The 17,742-nt window shown below is 44.6% G+C and overlaps 1 long non-coding RNA gene across 1 annotated transcript in view; it reads right to left on the reverse strand.

Annotated features, from left to right (window-relative positions):
- Positions 1-709: 709 nt before the first annotated feature.
- The window catches only part of LOC115474736, a 47,210-nt gene continuing 30,177 nt past the window's right edge, over positions 710-17,742 (reverse strand). The window contains exons 2-3 of the long non-coding RNA XR_003942897.1: positions 1,791-1,920; positions 710-1,561 (exon numbers count right to left, since the gene is read on the reverse strand). This is a non-coding gene — a long non-coding RNA (uncharacterized LOC115474736). The remainder of the gene's footprint in view (positions 1,562-1,790; positions 1,921-17,742) is intronic.

The raw sequence follows: 17,742 nt of genomic DNA on the forward strand, positions 1-17,742 counted from the left end.
GTTATGTTCTTATAGGAAGGGAATGTATGACAAATGTCAATATTACTGAAGTTGAGATTTTCCCACTTTTCCGCCCACTGGAAGAAAGGGACCAATTTAAAAAAAAAAAAAAATTAGTATTAGCTAGACAAACATACATCTAGCAGTCATGACCACTTGGTGAATCATTTTTAAGCAAATATATGGAAATACTTGGATACAAAAAATATGAACCTGGGTTACTCAGTTTAATTTTTCATCCAGCTTGCTGTACAGCTGGATTAGTACACAGGGAGAATTTGTTGCATTATCCATTGACATAAAACTGTATTTTCAATACGATTCAGATCAGACTGAACAGAATCCCACCTTAACAAGGAGATGGTGATGGCAGCAGTTTTGGGCATTTATTTGGTAAGTTGTGGCCTTGTTTACAATCAGAAAATTGACTTACTTCAGGTCACTGGATGTAAAAACTAGTAGGATAGAATAACTAAATGAGGGGACCTAGCCAAATCATCCTCCCAGCCAGCTGGTTAACTTAGGTGGGCCTAAATTATTGAAATACATGAAAAAGTTTAAATATATTCCCAAGAGGAAAGGGTAAAAATGTGGTGCATGGTTGCTGACTGAGAAAACCTAATTAAAAATAAGAGAAATACTATAGACAATTTTCAATACAGTGGCCAAAATACAAACAATGTTTTGTTTTTTTTTTTTTGGGGGGGGGGGGGGGGAGACACCTGGTTCTTCATTTGAGTACAATGCATACTCTGAAGCACGATGCAGAGTGCTCTGCACAAATACAAGACAGTTTAAGAGGTAAGGGTGTCGGACATAGCGGCTACATTCCTTACTACAGCAACCTCCTGTAATGTAAAGACAAAAAGGCTGCTGGTTCCAGAAATTATGATTGCAAGTTTCATTTGTGGTTTGGCAGAAGTTCTAAGTCTGTCCTGCAGATAAAAAGTAGATTTCTAGTACAAGTTGGTGCTGCAAGCCCTTTGGCACAGGCACTGGAGCTCATTGCTTGGAAACCCCATAGCTGCCCACGTCCATGTCCAGTGCAGTATGCCACAAGCAAGGTCCTTCTCAAGAAGGGTCAAAAAAGCCACTGCAATATGTCATTACCAACCAACATATTAGGTCTGTGAACTAATAGTGGCTTATGTTTCCTTGTGAATGAAACCACTGCGCGCACACACACACAAAAAAAATAAAACCCCAAAAAACACCAGAACAAAAACTGACAACTCCAAATCCTATAATTTATTCTGCCCAGAGTAAAAACTTGGTCATTTTTCTGCCTTGATGCTTCCAACACTGTACAAACCATTTACATTGTGATCTTCCAGAGGACGATATCGCCGACTAAAAAACTACATACTATTGACATGTAGAACGCTGCCATTTATTAAAAAGGCTCACACGTGAACATTCAGGCAGTTCAGTGGCATTTCTAACAGACAGCCAAACTGTAAAACATTATCAACTTTCTGGTTTCTTCATAGAAAGCACTGAAAGTGTAGTATTTAAGGATGTCTTTTATTCATTCCAAGTTCTCTAACTCTGTCCCATGAACCTGTTCAAAAGATGACAAAAATAATCATTAAAATACTTTTATCACAAAATACTGTACACAATTCATAACAACTGGTAAACAGGTAAAATTACTTACACAATTAATGTCAAAAATCTCTCTTCCACATTCCATTGCACAACTTCCATTCTCAAACTTCAAAACCTTACTGCATTCGTAAAACAAAGGTAATACTTGTACTGCTTGGGCCTGTCAAGAATAGCTTCCATACCTAGTTTCCATTGATCTGCTGCTGAGCAGTACCACCATGGTCAACAGCAGTCTTTCCTCGGTTTTTGTTTTCTCGTTCTTCATCTTCCTCATCTCGCTCATCATTCCCACTATGGTTCTTGCAGTACAATCTAAGATTAGAAAAAAAGGAAATCATGGAATTCTGCAAGGAAATCATGTATTTTTTTCACATTGCAGTGGCTTTATTGAGGATGTGTGTATGCATGGAAAATACCAACTTTTGATATTTTAATACTCTATTTTGGGATTCAGCTCATGTCTTTCCATTGGTTGCTCAGGGCAAGTTATATTCAGATACAGCAGGTATTTCCTTGTCACCAAATCATACACAATCTAAGGTGCATTAATGTGAGTTAAACGAATAGGCCCCACTGAGAATAATGGGACTTGTTTTATTAATGTGTTAATGTAAAGAGATCTTAAGATTGTACCTGAGGCAATGAAGGGTGAAGTGATTTGCCCATAAGGATCATCAGTGGGAGATAAGAGATTCAAACCCTGGCTTCCCTTGTGCATAGCCCACTACTCTGCATATTAAGGTTATTTCTCCATGCCTATTTTAGTATTAAAATAAACTACATAACAGTTCAGATTTTTTTCTCTCAAAAGTGCACTTATATCATAGCCCCCACATTTTTTAAATGTCAATTTAGTGGTAGATTCTACAGCATACATTGTATAAATTTGCACAGCTGCATATTAAATAGTATACAATTTTAGAAACATGAAGCTCTTTTTCTAAACTTCCGTATGTGCGTGCATATTTTGTTCTTTTTTGAGGGTTTTGTTGGTGGAAACAAAAGAATTATAGTAATTGAAACAGGGAAAAGAGGAAGAGGGATTAGCATCGGCATGGAATCAGAAGAAGAGAAGGATGACTTAAGGATGGGTAAGGGGATGAAAATGAGAAAAGACTGGGGATGGAGAAAGAATGAAAGAGGATCCCTTCTCACACAAACCACTCTGAAATGGACCTCCTCTCCCCACAAGCCATTCCCTCTCTCTTACCTCTTCTAACCACTGGCATCAATCTGACTGGCAACAGGAATATGGAAATAGGATTGGTACTCTCCCTTGTTTTTACAGCAGTGCTTCTTAATTGTCTTCTGAAGGTATACCTTGCCAGTCAGGTTTTCAGGAGCACCAAAATGAACATGAATAAGGCAGATTTGCATAAGATGGACCTCTTCTATATATAAATGTATCTCATGCATATCTCAATTGTGGTGATTTTCAAAACTCAACTGGCACAGCATGCCTCCAGGAGAGGGATGAAAGTACTGTTCTAGAGGGATATTGCAACTTCACAGAAAAGAGATGGATTTTGTGCCCTTGGTGACTCACCACAAGAAACAGGAGACTCTGCTGTATATAATTTAATTTCTTATATTTATATTGTACCAATCCAGTCCAAGGTGGATTACTTCAACAATAATAAAAACATTAAAATACAATCATATCCTGTGTTCAATTACTAATATATTTTACTTAACCCATTCCTTATCCTACTTGAAAACGGTTGCCAGAGGTAAACTTTACAGCAGCTTTCTGAACTTGGCACATACTGTGTCAAAGCAGCAATGGTGTTCCAGAGTATACACTTCAGTCACTGAGTGTGCATGCCAATGGGGAGAATCCATGATGTCAGAACTGCTGCATCCTCAATACAAAAGAACCTTAAAACTAATTACAATTAGTGAGGGGAGTGGCAAAATGGAAGCCTGAACTTCTTGTGGCTCTTACTGTGTTGGACGTGTTTGTTGGAGCTTTTTTTCTACTTGTTCCAGTATGCCCCATACTTAACACAACCGCCGCTGACCTGATCATCATCCCCAGTCCAGCAAACTATAGACTGCTATGATGCAAGATCCTTGCAGATGAAAACTGGGAGGTACAGGCAGCGCAGAAAATGTAGGAAAGGCGCACCTAGATTCCTTGAGCTGGACACATATTTGCCACCTCCGGAGGTCGCTCCACCACTGTATTCTGCAGAAATCTGGGAATTGGCAGGGAACCCTTTGCAAGCAAAGTCGCCAGACTGGATCACTTTGATGGTGGTGCTAGACCTGATGGATCATTTGCAGAGTGAAGTAGCAAAGGAGAAGCTGTGGAATCAACTCCCCTGACAGCGGTTACTCTGGATGTTATCTGGAAGGCCATTCAAAGTCTCAGTTCCATGGTGGCTAAATCGACCCAGGAAACTTCTTTACTTGTGAGTAAAGTGGATATGCTATCTCAATCTTTAGCAAAAGCTAAGCAAGAGTATGCTCAATATTCTGAACAGATTTAGTCAGAAATTAAAAGGATTTGGTCTCTACTGTGGTTAAAGATATTTTGATCCACCGGAAACAGAACAAGTGGAAAGTTTTAAGAGGACTGAACCTCAGAGTTCTGAATTTTTCTAGACGCTTGGGTATACCCTCCCAAAGTGGATTTCTTTAAAAAAAAAAAATACCTTCTTGAAATTCTGAAGTATTCCCCCATAGGTATTCCCTCCTTATATAAAGTGAAGATACTTACCTGTAGCAAGTATTCTCAGAGAATGTGGACTGAAGACCATGTTCAGGGCCGGTCTTAAGCCGAGGCGGCCGCATAGGGCCCCGCGCAGCGCGCCTCAGTCAACTTCTTCCCGGCCGCAAGGCTCTTTATTTTCCTTTTAACTTTACCCTCCGTTGCCGCCTCGCCGGAATCCGAGCGTCACTGAAAGCGCTCCTCCTCTCCCGAGTCCCCCCGACGTCTCTAGCAGAACGCAGCAGAACTGGAACTCTTCCTGATTCGTTCATTCTCAGTGTCCCGCCCTCTGAGAATGAACGAATCAGGAAGAGCTCCAGTTCTGCTGCGTTCTGCTAGAGACGTCGGGGGGACTCGGGAGAGGAGGAGCGCTTTCAGTGACGCTCGGATTCCGGCGATGGAGGCGGGTAAAGTTAAAAAAAACAAAACGAAGAGCCATCCTTGGTTGGGGGGTTAAAAAGAGGGCGCCAGGGCGGGCAGGCAGTTGAACGTGGGAGCAGGAGGGTAAGGGAGAGAGGACCTGGACATGGATGCCAGGCCTCAGGGAGAGAGGGAAATGGCTGGATAGGGATGATGAATGGAGGGGGCAGGGGAGAGGAGCATGGATGGGAGGGGGCTCAGGGAGAGAGGGGAATTGCTGGATAGGGATGACGAATGGAATGGAGGGGGCAGGGGAGAGGAGCATGGATGGGAGGGGGCTCAGGGAGAGATGGGAATGGCTGGATAGGGATGATGAATGGAGGGGGCAGGGGAGAGGAGCATGGATGGGAGGGCAGGGCTCAGGGAGAGAGGAGAAATTGCTGGACATGGAGGGCAGGGGAGAGAGGAGGAATGTTGGGCAGGAATGGAGGGAAGGAAAGACAAAGGAAGGAGATGCACATGGAGATGGTAAACAGGACACATAAGGACACAGGAGGATGGTGGACATGGTGAGAGAAAAAATATCAAATGGAAAGACGACACTGCATAAAACAGAAGACACTGGGACCAAAGCGAATAGAATAAAAAACAAATGATCAGACAACAAAGGTAGAAAAAAGTATTTTATTCAGAATGTATTAATTGGAATATGTCAGCTTTTGGAAATGTGCATCTGTGCTATTTTGCATGTAAGTTTCAATTTTTCTAGTATTGCTGCATGCTGAGTCTGACTTCTTGAGGTAACTTTCCAGTTTATTTTGCCTTCATATCTGTTGTGTCATGTGTTTTTCATGCGTGATCAAGGTGCAGTATCCTGCTAGCATGTAGCATTTGCAGCCCTTTTTGTTTTGTTTTTTTCACGAGGTAGTGTATTGGTGTTTTAGAGCCTGGTGTAATTACAGTGCTGTCTTTCCATGCATAAGGTTGTAGCTCGTCCTGTCCTTGGAATTAGTGCTGTTATGATTTGGTAAGGTTATGAGTGTGTTTTTGCACAAGCTTGTGTATAGTGTTTTGCAGTGGAGAGATTGTGTGTCCGTACCTCTGACCCCCCCCCCGGGGTTATGAGAATTGGAACTACTAATTGTAGTGGACTTGAACTGAATAATTTCTGGGGGGGTTTCATGATAGCATTGTGCTTATTATTTCAATCAGTTTTTCTGTACAAGTTTAGCTTGGGCTGGGGGCGGGGCTAGGATGGGGCCCCACCAAATTGGTCTGCATAGGGCCCCGCACTTGCTAAGACCGGCCCTGACCATGTTACAGGTTTGCAAATTTCTTCAATGGAGGATGACCCCAAGTGAGCTGACGTAGCCATGGCTTTGACATAACCCTCCAGTGTCAGCCCAGCCTCGGCATAAGTGAAAGAAGTGCAATCTGCCAGCCAATTGGAGATTGTGCATTTCGCAATGGCGACCTCCCACCCTGTTGGAATTAAAATAAAACGTTTGGTGGACTATCTGTGGGGCTTAGTCTGCTCCATATAATAGGCCAATGCTTGCTTGCAGTCTAAGGTATGCAAGGCGTTCTCGCCAGGATGGGCATGAGGTCGGGGAAAGAAAGTTGTCAAGACAATCAACTGGTTCAAATGGAACTCTGACACCACCCTAGGCAGGAACTTGGGGTGCATGAGGAAGACTACTCTGTTGTGATGAAAATTTCTGTAAAGCGCATCCATTACTAAGGCCTGAAGCTCACTGACTATACAAACCAGTGAGAAAATGGCCTTCCAGGTCAAATACTTCAGATAGCAGGAATCCAGTGGCTCAAAAGGAGCTTTCATCAGCTGGATGAGAACAACGTTGAGGTCCCATGACAAAGGTGGAGGTTTGACAGGGGGCTTTGTCAACAGCACACCTCTCATTAAGTGAAGAACTAGAGGCAGTCCAGAGATGGGCTTACCCTCTACACACTGATAAGCACTAATTGCACTGAGGTGAGCCCTTACGGAGTTGGGTCTTAAAGCTGGATGTGTGTGTATAACAAGAAACGGGATCTAGAGCTTACCCTCACACAAGATGGCAAACCTTTTTCTCTTAGTGGAATCTTTCCTGGAAGCCAGCAAGACCCGAAAGACACCTTCTGTTAGACCCAAGGAAGAAAATTCTAGGCTCTCAACATCCAGCCTATGAAAGCCAGAGATCAGAGGTTGGGATGAAGAAGAGACCCCTCGTTTTGCATGATGAGTGTTGGAAAATACTCCAATCTCCATGATTCTTTGGAGGATAACTCCAGAAGAAGAGGGAACCAGACCTGTCAAGGCCAGTAAGAAGCGATCAAAATCATGGTCCCGTGATCTTGCTTGAGTTTTAACAAACTCTTCCCCCAAGGTATGGGAGGATACACATAAAGAAGATCTGTCCCCCAGTGAAGGAGGAAGGCATTCGATGCTTGACTGTCATGGGCTTGGAGCCTGGAACAGAACTGAGGGACCTTGTGATTGATGTGAGTGACAAACAGATCCTCAGAGGGGGTGCGCCCCAAACTCAGAAGAGCTCGCGGGCAATGCACATGTTGAGCGACCACTTATGTGGTTGCATGACTCTGCTCAGTCTGTCAGCCAGACTGTTTTTTCCTGCCAGATAAGTGGCGCGAAAGAGCATACCATGTGCAGGAGAGCCCAATGCCACATCCGAACGGCCTCCTGACACAGAGGGCATGATCCGGTGCTCCCTCTGCTTGTTGGTGTAATACATCACAACCTGCTCGTTTAAATTAGTATAATTTGGTGAGACAATCTCTGAAAGCCTTCAGAGCGTTCCAAATAGTCTGAAGTTCGAAGAGATAGATCTGGAGATCTGTTTCCTAGGCGAACCAAGCACCTTGAGTGTGATGCTTGTCTACATGGGTTCCCCAACTTAGGCAAGATGCATCCATTGTCAGCACTTTTTGAGGCTGAGGAATTTGGAATGGAAGTCCCAGAGTCAAACTGGATCGAACAGGCAGCAAACAAACTCCAGGGACATTTGGATGACATCTTCCAGGTTCCCTGTGGTCTAGCACCACAGAGAAGCTAGGGTCCACTGGGCAGTTCTCATGTGAAGATGTGTCACGGACATCACAAACGGTAGATGCCATGTGCCCCAACAACTTCAACATCTTCTGAGCTGTGACCGGCTGAGAGGATTGAACCCAGGAAGCCAGTGCAACTAGAGTGTCTGCTCTTGGCCCCAGGAGGAAGGCTCAAATCTTCTGCGTATTGAACAAGGCTCCAATGAACTCCAATTGCTGAGCACGGTGCAGATGGAACTTGGGGTAGTTTAAAACGTACCCTAGTAGCTTGAGCACCTGAACAGTCCTCCACATGGACTCCTGAGCACCATCCTTCAAGAAGCACAGTCGGGCTTCAGATCCCGCCATAGTTCGGAAACCGTCCTGGTAACTCTCCTAGCCAAGTTCAAAAAGGAAATTGCATTAGGTAAAAACATACTCCTCCTGCAATTCGACTTGTCAAGCGCATTCGATATACTATATACTATTAAGAATACTTGACAAGATAGGCATAGGAGGGAATATACTCAAATGGATCAAGGGTTTCTTAACCACGAGATCTTATCAAGTAAAAGCAAACTCAAACATATCACCATCATGGAGTACCGACTGCGGAGTACCCCAGGGTTCACCTCTCTCACCTATATTATTTAATCTGATGATGATCCCCCTTGCTCATGCCCTATACAAGCAAAATCTTAATTCTTTCCTGTATGTGGATGATGTCACCATTTACATACCGTTCAACTCTAATCCAACAGAAATCACTGTTGCAATAAAGACTAGTTTAAACTTAATGGATGCCTGGGCATCGGCATTCAAACTCAACAAGGAAAAAAACTCACTGCCTTATTCTCTCTTCTCACCACAAAACAAACCTCCCTTCATCCATAAAAACCCCGGAATACACTCTCCCAATATCGGACAAACTGAAGATCCTTGGAATTACCATTAACACCAACCTAACCCTGGAGAGCCAAATGTTCCATGCAATGTGGAAACTCAAACGGATCAAACAATTCTTCCCAAGGAAAACTTTCCGTAACATAATTCAAACAATGGTACTATCACATGGTGACTACTGTAACGCTGTATATGTGGGATGCAAAGAACAAATCTTAAGGAAACTCCAGACCGCGCAGAACACGGCAGCTACTCATTTTCGGGAAGACAAGATTTGAAAGTGCTAAACCCCTATGCAAAATACTGCACTGGCTACCAATCAAGCAACGAATACCCTTCAAAATTTGCACTGTGGTCCATAAAATAAACCTACATGACCGAACTTATCGACTTACCAACTAGAAACATCATTGAATCATCAAGAACATTTCTAAACTTGCATTACCCAAACTGTAAAGGACAAAAATACAAACCAACATATGCATCCAGCTTTTCTTACATTTGCACCCCAGCTCTGGAACGCATTACCTAGAAACATTAGAACTGTGAACATCCATCTATTATTTATTATTTATTTTATTATTATTTATTTAGATTTTGCTCACACCTTTTTCAGTAGTAGCTCAAGGTGAGTTACATTCAGGTACACTGGATATTTCTCTGTCCCAGGAGGGCTCAGAATCTAAGGTTGTACCTGAGGCAATGGAGGGTTAAGTGACTTGCCCAAGATCACAAGGAGCAGAGCAGTGGGATTTGAACCGGTGCTCTAACCACTAGGCCACTCCTCCACTCCTAAAATTCTGAAAAGACCTGAAGACTCACCTCTTCCGGAAAGCCTACCCAGCAGACCCGAACTAATTCATGATCAATGAATCATATATATATCAAACTAAGAAATTAACAATACCCCTTCCACATAATCCTATTACTTCAAACTGTACAAATTTTACCACTACAGTTATAATTAAGTGTACTTCTACCCTTATCCTACTCTGTATTGTTCACTAGAAGCTGTAGTCCCATTTCCGGAGACTTATTAGCCTCATTGGGTTTACTTATCTGATTGCTTTTTGTGTGTGTAATTACTAAATGTTTATTTCTTATATATCTCCACCATTCATGATGGTAAGCCACATTGAAATAGAATCCCCTCCCTTTCTCCCCTGGTGGACCAGGCTCAACCACATGGGCCTTCAGAAGGGCTGACAGTTCCTCTGCAAGTACCTTCTCTTGCAAAGAGCTGAAGAAATGAGTTCTCAGTGGACAATTTGGAGGTTTCCAACACCAATTGAGGGCGTATTCAAGATGGACTATTTGAGGAACCCAACGATCAGAAGTGATAAGGGGCCACCTTTTGTGAAAAAACTTCAGCCTCCCTCTGACCAGCATGGACACTTGGACAGAGACTATGTCTGCTGGAGCCAGTCAAAAGCTTGTCTCTTGCTTTGGGGAGCAGCAGGGGCCTTAGGCACACGCTGTTAATGAGAATGAGTGCGAAGGGGTTGAGTCTGAGAAGGCGAGCAAGAGGAGGCATACCTACGCCTCTGAGTAATAAGCACTCCTTCTCGACTTGCCAAAAGACCTCCTACAGGAGGAAGCGGATGTAGAAGGCACCTGGTGAGAGAGAGAAGAGATGGTATCAGTATATTTCTTCATCTAGTCAACGACCTCCTCAACCTCATCCCCCCAGCAGGGGGCATCCATCAACCTCTGCTGAACTGCCAGTTCCAAGTCAGAGACATGCAGCCAAGAGAGTCTGTGCATTGCTATAACTTTGGGCAAAGACCCTGGATGCCACATCAAAAGTGTTGTAGTAGGTGCCCCTAGCCAAGGACTTACCACACGTCTTTTGCTGCTTGGCCAACTTGCAAAGTGACTCTGCCTGCTCAGGTGTGAGCAAGTCAGCAAATCAAGCTGACTGCCTGGCTCTGGTGTGAGCGAGTCAGCAAATCAAGCATCTTGTGCACTGAGTTCCGCAAGTAGACGCTCATGAAGAGCTGGTATGATTATATATATATGACATGAGCATAGAGGCCTGAAACATCTTCCTCCCAAAAGAGTCCAAGGTTCTAACTTCTCTGCCCGGGGGCACCGAAAGATAGTCCCTAAAACTCTAGGCCCTTTTGAGGACAGATTCAACCACGAGGGAATGAAGCAACTGAGACTTATCAAACCCAGGGGTGCTGTGAATCTGGTACATAGTAGGCAGTACCGGGACAGAGAGAGGGGACTTGAATCTCGTGCAGCGGAATCATCACAGACTCTCTAGGAGGAGACTCATAGACCAGGACCTCGAGCATTCTGGCTCTGGGCTCGTCCTCCACCTCCAAAGGAAATGGAATGGCAACTGCCATTTCCTTGACATAAGAGGGAAAGGAAAGGCTCATGTCGCCTCAGTGTCGGGTCCGAAGCATGCCAGTCCCAGGGGCCCTGTACAGCAGTCAACGTCGAGGCAGATGGAGAACCACTTGATGCACAACTGCTCCCAGTGTCTACAGGTCTATCAGCCATACATAGCGATGCTCCCGATGCAACCCCCAACATCGATGATTCAGACCAGGCTCCAAAACTCCACTCCCATTGAGCCTCTCTGGTCAACTGGGTCCTTTTCTTCATATGAAGATAAGACACAGTTAGGTCTACAGTCAGGCACTAGGCCCTGAAGACACCGGTAGGTGTCCTTGCCAGAGATGGACCGATTGCACCGGGTACAGCACTTAAAGCCACTGGGAACTTTTGTGGACATGGAAGGAAAAACCTCTACAGCTAAAATAAATGACTACATGATACTACAAAAAGGGGCAAGGCACCAGAGAAAAAAAAAAAGAGAATGGGAGAACCTAGCCAAAGTCAAGGCTTAAAAGTGGCCTGATGATGCGGAAAATAAAGGAAACTTAAAAATGGGAAAAAAATAAACTAAAACGATAAGGGAAAGGTAGAAAGGGACCCCAAACATGGGGACACAAAAAGCACAGCGAAAAAACATAGCAAAGGCACCAAAAAAGCTCTTTCAGACTGAGCTGTGAAGAACAGAAGCAAAACGCAACCACTCCTCACCGCGGTAAAAAAAAAAAAAAAAAGAACTGAGATAACTGCACTCTTGTGGCGGGCGGGAAGGCTCTCACACTCCACAAAGCTCTTACTAGCTTGTTATTTATTTATTTATTTGTTGCTTATATCCCACATTTTCCCACTCATGCAGGCGCAATGTGGCTTACAGAAAGTTAAATAAGAATACAATCTTAATGGATAGTCAAGCATCTAACAGCGTGAACTATATAGAATAGGGGACAAGGGATACATTAATCGACATGACAAGTTGAGGGGTAAGTCTTAGCAAAGAGGAATGTCTTTAACAACTTCTTAAAAAGGGCATGGTCCGCTTGAGTTTTAAGGTGATGAGGTAACGTGTTCCAGTGTTTGGGACTCCAGTAACAGAAGGACGAGGCGAAGATTTTCTTGTATTTGACTCCCTTACAGTTCGGAAAGTGGAGGTGGAGATAGGACCGAGCAGCAGGGTTGGCATTTCTGTGCGGAAGGTCGATCAAGGGGAGCATGTAATCCGGGTAAACTCCAGACTGGGTAACATGGGATTGCGTTATCCACGTGTGAGAATACATAGGCCTGCTTGTCCTTGGAGAAAGTATACTACTTACCACCATCTCAAACTAAGAAGGGTATCCCCAGGAACTGGAACTCAAACACAAGGTGGAGGTGAATATCTTCAGAATGTGTCAGCTATACTCGAGGACTCAGACAGAAGTAACTGATTGTGCTACACTTTTAGTGTCTTTTGTATTTGAGCAGGACCTTAATGCAGTTATGAGACTATTTTTTAGGAATTTTCATTTGCTATGTTGTGGCCAAAAAATATGGACATATCCTGATGTAACTAAGGTTACAAAAGAGAGAGAAAAACATTTTTGTTTTCGAGGGAAGTTACTCGAGCTTTTGGGGCATCATGTATGCTAACAGGACTAGATCTGAATAGTTACTAATTAACAAGTCTGATGTTACCTCAAACATGAGACTTAACTCTATATATCAGTTCCACTGTAGAATTATTTTGCAACTCATAAGCAAGTGGTGAAAACAGGTACATCATTGCTTATGAAATTTGTTACAACCCCTCTGTGTAAGAGTCCTTTGGGTTGGAAAGTGAAAGTAAAATTATGTCTTACCTGATAATTTTCTTTCCTTTAGTCGCAGCACATGAATCCATGAACTGGTGGGTTGAATCCGCCTACCGGCATGTGGTGATAGAGAACACTGAAGAGAAAGCAGTGACCCTGGACATCCAGCTCCTTCTCACTTCAGTATAGGTCACATCCCCAAAGCAGAAGAATAAAGTATTGAAACAAGAACACTCCTCACAACCATGCGGCAACAGCCGAACATATAACCTGTACAATAAAAACAACATCTTTATCAGAAACCAGTCCTCCTAATCCAAAAAGAAACAAGCAGCTACAACAATACAGGGCAGGGATCCTGGATTCATCTGCTGCGTCTAAATGAAAGAAAATTATCAGGTAAGACATAAATTTACCTTCCTTAGCCTCAGCAGCAGATGAATCCAGGAACTGGTGGGATGTATCAAAGCAATTCCCTAAAAAGGGTGGGAAGCTGCCGCTCCCCAAGACAGCACCATCACCCCCAAAATGGGCATGCCCCTGAGCCGAAACATCAAATCTGTACTGTTTAATAAAGGAACGCCGAGAAGCCCAAGTGGCTGCTCGACAAATGGCATCCAAGGAAAGGACACCTGTTTCAGCCCAAGAGGTAGCCTGCACGAATGAAATGAGCACGCAAGCCATCAGGAGCCCGACCCTTCACAAGATAAGCCGAAACAATGGCTTCTTTAAGGCACCTAGCAATTCGCGCTTTGGAGGCAGTGAAACCTCATCTAGGACCCGGCAAAAGGACAAAAAGATGGTCTGAACCATCCAGGAAGAACTGGCAGGCGCAGAGGAGGCTCTAGCAAAAGTATATTCTATACCTTGCTGAAGTCATTCATCATCTGAAGATAACAGAGAGAACGACGAACATCCAAAGTCTTAGAAGAGAGAAATTCTGCAGACAATCTGTCTTCCGGAAGGAAGGTAGAAAAAGAGACTGATTCAAATAAAATGCTTACACGAATTTAGGCAAAAAGGATGGGAGAGTCTGCAGCGTAATACCAGAGTCCGAAAATTGAAGAAAAGATTCCCGACATGACAGCGCCTCCAGTTCAGAAACCCGATGCGCTGGGGCAATGGCTACCAAAAACACCATTTTCAGATTAACGTCTTTACCAGAAGTCAACCTCAAGGGTTCAAACGGCGGACCCTGTAACGTACTGAGTACAAGATTCAACTTCCATGAAGGACACGGACGTTGCACTGGGGGGTCTAAGATGAAGAGCACCTTTCAAAAACAGAGCCACATCAGAGTAAGCCACAAGAGAACAGCCTGACACTCGACCACGGAAACAGGCAAGGGCTGCGACTTGAACCCTGAGAAAATTATATGCCAAGTCCTTCTACAACCCTTCTTGCAGGAAAGCCAAAATCTGGGAAATAGATGCCTTAAAGGGAGACCAAGCGCGCTTTGCACACCATGCCTCAAACATGCGCCACACTCTGGCATAAGCTGTAGTAATGGAACGTTTTCGGATCCCGAAGCACCGTGGTAATGACTGAATCAGCATAGCCCTTCTTCCTCAGTTGTTCCCTCTCAAGATCCAGGCCGTAAGACCAAAGCGGGACGCATCCTCCATCCGTACCAGGCCTTGATGAAGAAGTCCAGGAAGAACTGGCAGGCGCAGAGGAGGCTCTAGCAAAAGTCGAACTAAATCCACATACCATGGATGACGAGGCCAATCTAGAGCTACCAATACTACCGGACCATGATGAAGTCTGATCCGACACAGAAGACACCTGATGAGAGGCCACAGTGGGAAGACGTAGCAGAGGCCTCTTTCCGGCCAGAGTTGTAACAAGAGTGTCCAGTCCCTCAGAGTCGACCTCTTTTCTTCAGCTGAAGATCTTGGGAACTTTGCCATTCTTTTTTGTTTACAATCTTACAAAAAAGGGGAAAAAAAAAACAATTCAGTCGGAGTATATAAACAACATTGCACCACACTAAACTCCAACTTATATATGCAAATATCTCTTTATTATAAATTGTTGCCATGAGGTCCATCTCAGGTGAGCCCCACCTTTGGCAGATCAGACGAAATGCCTCCGTCGCTAGTTCCCATTCCGCCGCATCTGGATGACAACGGCTGAGAAAGTCTGCTTGAATATTGTCCTGGCCCGCAATGTGAGCTGCTGACAGAGAAGATGAGACTCCACCCATCGGAGTAGGCTGGTGGCCTCCGTGGCCAGCGCCACGCTCGGAGTGCCTCCCTGTCAGTTGATGTAAGCTACCGCAGTAGTGTTCTCTGAGAGAATTTGAACCACCTGACCTTCCAGGAGATCCTGAAAGGATTGAAGAGCGAGCGTCACAGCTCTCAATTCCAACCTGTTGATGGGCCACTTCGCTTCCATCTCCGACCAATGCCCCTGCGCCACTCGGAGACAATGAGCTCCCCCACCTCGAAAGGCTGGCATCTGTGACTACCATGATCCACTGCAGGGGTGCCAGAGGCATTCCCTTCTGAAGATTGGAGACACTCAGTCATCAGGTCATACTGTCCCTTGCTATAGGAAGCCAAGGAAGACAACGTTGATAACTGTGTGAAACTGCAGACCATCGAAGCAACAGGGCATGCTGGAGAGGCCACATATTAGCTCTTGTCCACGGAACCACCTCCAGGATGGCCGTCATCGACCCGAGAACCTGGACATAATCCTAAGATTGAGGGCGGGGAGTCCTTAAAAGAAGGCAAACCTGAGAACAAAGCTCGAGTCTCCTGGCTTCTGGCAAGAAGACATGTCCTTGAGCCATGTCGAATACCACCCCCAGATATTCCAACGACTGGGAAGGAACCAAACGGCTCTTGGGTAGATTGATCACCCAAACCAGGGACTGCAGGAACTGCAAAACCTGAGAGGTGGCTGACTGACTGGCTGGTTCAGAGTCTGCCCGAATCAACCAATCATCGAGATAAGGGTGAACTTTGATCCTCTCTTTTCTTAGAAAAGCCACGGCATCTACCATGACTTTGAAAAAGGTGAGAGGGGCCGTAGCCAGTCCAAAGGGCAGTGCTCGAAACTGAAAATGACTGCCTAGCACGGCAAACCAAAGAAACCTCTGATGAGGTCAAATGGGGATATGCAAGTATGCCTCTTTCAAATTCAGAGCCGTGAGAAACTCTCCTGGCTGAACAGATGCAATCAAAGACCGGTCTCCATGTGGAAATGGTGAACCCGAAGACACTTGTTCACATTCCTGAGAATGAGAATAGGTCTGAAGGAACCCCCTTTTCGAGGAACCACATAGTAAACTGAATAACGCCTGGTGCACATCTTGGTCTGCGGTACTGGGACCACTGCCCCAAGGTCCAGCAACGCCTGCAAAGTCTACTGCTGCTCTTCTGGCTTTTGTGGCACATCGAGATTCCAAAAATAAGTCTGTGATGGGCAAGGCAATTCTAATCTGTAGCCGTCTCTGATAAGATCTAAGACCCACTGGTCTGAAGTAATATTGGTCCACTCTTCATAAAATAGTGTCAGCTGACCGCCAATGGGAAGAACAGAAGAGAGGACCTGCGCCCCATCATTATGTAGATTGTCCTTGAGCTTGAGGTCTGGCTGCTGCTCCCAACAAGCGCTTGTCATTCCGAAAGGAAGACCTCTGCTGGAATCTAGAACATTGAAAGGACAAACTATGACAAGGGCGATAGCGGCGAGCGTCAAGGAAACGAGGTTTGGAAGAAACCAACCTTGCATTAGGCTTATCTTCCGGGAGCCGCTGGGACTTTGAATCTCCCAAGTCTTTCACAATTTTTTCAAGATCCTCACCGAAAAGAAGCTTCCCCTCTAAAGAGAAGTCTAGTAAGGTGCTGCTTAGAGGCCATGTCTGCTGACCAGTGGCGCAGCCATAAGAGATGGCGAGCCGAAACCGCCAAGACCATTTGCTTAGCAGACACCCTGACCAAATCATAAAGGGCGTCTGCCAAACAGGCAAGAGCTGACTCCATAGGAGCACCAGCAAGCGAGGAGGAAGCAGGATCCTGGTCATATTCTATACCTTGCTGAAATCAGGAAAGGCATGCCCTTGCCGCATAAGAGCTTTTGAACCGGGCGAGGAGCGGTTAAAAGAAAGTTCACCTTCCCCTCACACAGAACAAAGAAAACTGAGGAGACCATGTTCACAAGGTGCGGTGGGGTGTGGCTCACGTTCCACAAAGCTCTACTTTTTTACACTGGCAAAATGCCAGACCGAGCAACTCGGATCGGAGTCACCTAATTCTGAGAATATTGCAGCATGCTTGTCTTCAGAGAATATGTTTTTTTTTCTTTCTTTTATTGGTGTTGAAGGGCAGAGCTTTTTACCCACAGCTTTTTTAAAACAGCCAAACTCGCAAACAGAAGAATAAAACACACGCTGTATAAAGCATTGTCCTGGATTATACATTTCATATAACCTTGCCTAGCTTTTATTTTTAAAATGTATTCTTCTTAATAAAGCATTGTTCTGTCGCTATTTTCATTTAAAAAGAAAAATCTGTAACTTTCCCTGCCGATAAAATATACCTTTTCATTTAAGTGATCTTTCCTAGCTTTGTCACGTTTAGAGGTGGGAGGGGCAGGGGTACACATATGGCGAGGTGGGGCAGGGTACAGCATGATGTTAAGTAGCACCTTTTTTTTTTAAAGCAGCCAAATCTGTAAACAGCATAAAATGTGTGGATCTGGAGTTTTTTTTCTCTGCCTGTCGTGCAAGGCTATCTGCCACTGATCCACATTGCCAGGCTCTGATCCTACATAAAGAAAAGGGAGAGTGTTTGAAAGAAACTGCAGACAGACTGATATCACAAAAAGAGCAGAATGCTTGCTGAAAAGTTGAGAGGAGGGGAAGAGGGCATGTCCTCACTTCTGACTGGCTGAGAACCCAGAAGTGAGTGTGTCACCTGTCAAATCAATTAGTTTGACAAATGCTGGTGAGATACACTACTTACTGTT

This window comes from Microcaecilia unicolor, chromosome 7 (genome assembly GCF_901765095.1).
Source record: "Microcaecilia unicolor chromosome 7, aMicUni1.1, whole genome shotgun sequence".
NCBI lineage: Eukaryota > Metazoa > Chordata > Amphibia > Gymnophiona > Siphonopidae > Microcaecilia > Microcaecilia unicolor.